This window comes from Helianthus annuus, chromosome 12, assembly GCF_002127325.2.
Source record: "Helianthus annuus cultivar XRQ/B chromosome 12, HanXRQr2.0-SUNRISE, whole genome shotgun sequence".
NCBI classification, from domain to species: Eukaryota; Viridiplantae; Streptophyta; class Magnoliopsida; order Asterales; family Asteraceae; genus Helianthus; species Helianthus annuus.
The window spans coordinates 159399887-159405727 of NC_035444.2; positions in this window are offsets into that span (position 1 = coordinate 159399887).

Here is a 5841-nt window from a genome sequence, read left to right on the forward strand (position 1 = left end):
TAAAACACAGGGGCTCAAAATGTTATAAAATAAATGGTTAGGGACTCGGAGCGTTAAAATTATTGATTTTGTACTCAAGTGGTTAAAACCACTAAAACACAATATCTCATAAAGTAATTTACTCTTAATCTTTTATTTTTAATGGTCATGTGACGCTGAGTTAATAAGAGTTAGTAATGAGGGAAGTATTATACTGACAAGGTATAACACATGTACTTAAGTTAGCATCAAACACAGAAAATTAAGGCGTTTGTTAAACATGTTTGATGTAGTTGTTGGTGTGGTTGAGTAAGATTACCAAAAAAATCATTAAAAAGAGCAGGACAAATACTTTGTTTAATATACATAACTAGTATATAGGACTTGAGCGTTGCGACGGGACTCTTAAGCTAAACACAAAATAGACGTAAAAACATTGAAGCATACATGCAGGTTGCGGAGTGTTAACTTGCAAAATTTAGACCGAAACCTAAAACATTATCATAGAAAAGAGTAAAGTTGATGATGATCGATGATCATAATAACTAGTTTAATACCCGTCCGTTGGACGGGTTACGCTAACGTAACAAACAAAGATAATGTATATTGATGGTGTTTCGGTTTGCTTCTGGCCTTTTCCTCTTTTCCATCTCCTATTTGAAAAAAACTACAACCATCTAACTTTTTCTTTTCTTCTTTTCAAAACACTAAAACTCATTCTCAAAACACATTATCCAAACATTACAAAAATGACATATTAACTTTTAAGAAGTCATCAACTTAAAAGGATATCAAAATAAACAATATCAAACACTCACGTTAGGTGAACACAAGTCTAAACAACATTATAAACAAAAACACCACTTTTAATTTATATAAGGAAAACCAACGTGAACGGTGTACAACCACAAACAATATAAAATAAAACTGATAGAGAGATAAAACATGAAATAATACTATGAACAACGTGACAAACAAAGCTAACATATATTAAGGCAGTTGATTTCCCTTGGAATGGGCGGGCCGGATCATCAGCGTTGTCTGTGTTCCGAAATTTCCTAAAAAGATGAAAAAAAATAGTTGATAGATAATTCAATTTAAAAAAAATATTTTTATGATATTTAAAATGTGCCTAGAGAGCAATATGCATACTTGAACCGACAAATAACAACAAAAAACGATCAAAGACAAATTTGAAAGAAAAAAAAGTCAACGTACCGACACTTTTTGGCACAATTTCACCATACAATACCTATATGTTTATTATCATTATCCACATCCAGAAATACTCGGTGTGTAACTTCAAATCAAGTACTAAAATGAACTTACAAGCATTAGTGAAACTCTATGTCCAATCGCAGCAATTTCTCTTATAGCCAAGCTTGTTCCTTGATCCACTAACATCCTCTCCCCGATTTCGGCAACTGTGTACCCACAAGAGAAACATTACCCGGTAAAAATTCAATATTAAATCTACTATTATTGTTGAAGAAATCGTTTTGAAACATTACCTGGATGTATATCAAGTCCAAATGTCTACACAAAATGGAATAAATAGAAATAAAAAAGATACCATATATAAGGTAAATTACAAAAACCATATCATTACCTCACTGACTCGGCTTTGTAGTGCAAGAGCTAATACCTTGCATCCTTGATTCCACAAAGCATTTGCTACTCGACGTGTTTGTAACGACATTCTCACCCTTGCAATTAATCCAGCCCTGCTCTGCATATCATTATAATATTTTTCTGATTCACTTCTACTTTTATAGGTTATAATTTCAAATTTGAAATGTCAAAAGGAACAACTTTAAATCTTACTCAATTTAAAAATTTATCATATTTAATTATCAGCAAGGAAATGTTTGAATGGTATTATAACTCACTAAATGTTTCTTGATACATTACTGATCACACCAGCCACTAATTCCATGATCACTTCATGTTTGCAAGACACGCGTTATTGCTAAAAAATAATGTGTGCAAATTGTAAACGGTAACAAGAAAGTTAAAAAATATACATATGGTACTACCTGCAAGATATATACATTAAAGATACACTTGGGCAACTATGGAGTTCTATAAGTTAGACCTTTTATACAGAACAAAACTGGCCGTGTTGAACAAAAGGTCTAGAAAAATATATATATTAAAGATTAAAGATACACTTGGGCAACTATGGAGTTGTTCTACCCATTTGACCCGTTTCCCTTTTAGCTATTTTTAAAACCCGTTATATCCATTAGAGCTAAAATAAAACCCAGATCAACCCGTTCTTAGGTAGATGGGTTAAAACTGAAATTGCCACTTCTATCTTTCATAAGTATATGTTAAACAAAAAAGTGGTGGAGTAAAATAGGAACAAATATGTCACACCCCAACCGATGGCGGAAACATCGGGATGAGACGAACAAATTGCTCAAAATATCATAACACTACATGTGACAATATAATTAAGTTTCATTTATTAAAATTGCAAAGTTTCATACATTGTCATAAAAGGAAATAACAAAGATTAAACATAGTTTATTTCAAAAGTGGGTTTCTAGGCCATCCTATTCATTTCTTCAAATCTTGACTTCCTCATCCTGCAGTATGCATTTAAAATAAAGTCAACAAAACATGTTGGCGAGTATACAAGTTTGATAATAGTATAATATGATTGAAATAGTTTAACATGCTCAAATCCACGTGACTACATGATTTCATATTAACAGTTATACTCGTAACGATGAAATCTATGTGTTCAAACCAAAGTTTAACGCAATTAACATAGCCTAACCCTAGAAGGGTGGTAACATGAGTAACATAGAATAAACCTAACAATACCCATAATATTATGGGAGGGGCGTTTCTCAACCTACAGCGTTGCCATTGTTAGGGGAGGCTTACAAAGTTAATGAACACACAGTCATAAATGTTTAACAGTAGCATAACGTGATTAACATGAGTCAAATAGATTCACATGAAATGTGGATTGAGGGTGCAAAAATGTTTAACATAGTGTGTTTGATATAGAAATGCATACTACACCCAAAAGTGTAAAATAGAAAATGGGTCATGTATACTCACCTTAGGTTGCGTTGCGTTTTTATTGGAAAAGATTAAATCAAGGGATTGCCCAAGAGAATGTGTACAAGAGATTTACCCTATTAATTTTGAGGATTCGTTAAATATTGGGAATTTATTTAAATAATAAGGCATGTATAGAATAATATTAACATTTTTAAAATAATAATCATATGTCTCATTTTTATATTTTGTATTTAATGAAATAAAAGTCAAATTATTTATAATTAGCGAATAATAATACTGATTTTTTTATATATTATTAAAATAATAATTCTGATATATATATATATATAAAATAATAATTCTGATTTTAAATAAAATAATAAATCTGAAGAATAATAATTCAGATTCAAATAATAATTTAAATAAAAAATTCTGTTATTTAATAATTCTGATTTTATATTAATTCTGAAAATAATTCTGATTATTTTGTTATAAAAATTCTGATTTATAATTAAATAATAAATCTGATTATTATAATTTAAACAAAGTAATAAATCTGATTATTATATAGAAATTCTGATTTTAAATAAATAGTAAATCTGAATAAATAAAGAATAATAATTCAGACTAAATAATAATTTAAATAATAATTCTGAAAATTTAAAAATAAATTTGATTTATTTTGTTGTAAAAATTCTGATTATTAAAAAGAAACAGGAAATAATAAATTTCTGTTATAAAAATCTGATTTAAAAATATTTATAAATCTGATTAATAATATTAATAATATTTCTGATTAATTATAAAATAAAAACTCTGATATTTATATAAATAATTCTGATAATAATATTAAATAAAATTCTGATTATATATATAAAAGATTAAAAAAACAGAAACTAATAATTCTGTTATAAAATTTCAGATTTTACTAAATCTGTTTAATAATATTTCTGATAATATGAATATCTAATAATAATAATAATATTAATAATAATACTAATAATTATAATACAATAATAATAATAATAATAATAATAATAATAATAATAATAATAATACTAATAACCGTAATTATATAAAAAAAGAACAGGGAAGAAAGAAACGAAAACGGTACCGGAATCGACGGTCGGCCGGCGAACACGCGGTGGCTCCGGTGGTGGTGCAGGATTCCGGCGAGACGGGAACGAAGACGCGAGTCGGTTACGGTATCGATAACGAAAGAAGTGTTTGATGTTCGTCTCGGTGATCGGATGCGAAAGGAACGAATGTATGGAGTTTGGTCGTGCTTATAAAGGATACGGTCGTCGGTTTCAAAAACGGAAGGTCGTTGTCCGGTAATCCAACCCAACAGCCGGAGAAGATGATCAGTTTTAGTGGTTATTTTAAAATCAGCGACATTAATGTGTGGTTAAATACAATTAAATTATGATATTGTTTGGATGTGGCATGCCCGGCCGAGTGGTTAAGTCGTGTGTGTGTGAGGCGAGATACCCGGGTTCGAACCGCACAAGGGCCGGTTCTCACCCAGGAGACCCCCTTTTTTTGCACTTAGTTAGTCTGACTAACTGAGTTAGCCACTAACTGAGTTTTCTAACTCAGTTAGTGCTGCCCTTTGATAAATTTAACCCAGTTAGCTGATTTAACTGGGTTTTCACTAACTGAGTTAGTTTAACTAACCAAAACTAACAAAAATCATTAAAAATTCAATTTAATATATTTATTTATTTAATTTTAATTATTAATTTACTTATTTAAAATATTAATAAAATAATATAAAATTAATTTAACCCAAGTTTAGATATTTTTACCGAATTAACGTATAAATTCCCGATTTTTGTACGGTTTAGGGTAATCTCTTGGCAATGATGAATTTGAGAGCTGAGATTAAGATGTATTTTCACTGTTTTTACGTGTTTAACACAGTTTATCATGTTTTTAATTGTTTTAACAATACATAGCATTCAAACACAAATATGAATAAAATAATGCACTTTCATTATGATTTCAAGTCTCGAGTACAATTTGGGAATAAAACCAAATACCACAAAGGTACAACTTACAAAAATAGAAAGTACAAGTAGACTTGCCAAAAATGGAAAGATCGAAAATACGAGGTGTCACAGTCTCCCCTACTTTAGGAGATTTCGTCCTCGAAATCTTAAGAAGAAGACTGATCGAAAAGATGTGGATACTTTGCCATCATGTCACTTTTGAGTTCCCAAGTAAACTCAGCACCACGCTTGCCTTCCCATCGTACTTTTACAATGCGAATTTTGCTGCGTCTGAGTTGCTTGGTACCTTGATCCACAATTTCAACTGGTCTTTCCACGAAATGAAGCGTATCGTTGATTTGCAAGTCGTCGACTGGGACATGAAGTCCTTCATCAGCTAGACATTTCTTGAGATTTGAAACGTGAAATGTCGGATAAACATTACTCAGTTCCTGCGGTAGATCCAGCAAATACGCTACCTTGCCAACTCGTTCGAGGATTTTGAAAGGTCCAACGTAACGAGGGGCAAGTTTACCCTTTTTACCGAATCGAACAACCCCTTTCCATGGGGATACTTTAAGTAATACTTGATCCCCAACATTGAATTCCATGGGTTTGCGCCCTTTATCTGCGTAACTCTTTTGTCGATTCCTGGCCTTGAGTAAATTGTCACGGATTTGAAGAATCTTGTCCGTGGTTTCTTGAATAAGCTCAGGACCAGTAAATTGCTTATCACCAATTTCGTGCCAACTGATTGGTGATCGACATTTTCGCCCATATAGCGCTTCGAATTGGGCCATTTGAATGCTGGAGTGATAGCTGTTATTGTACGAGAATTCGACCAGAGGCAAAT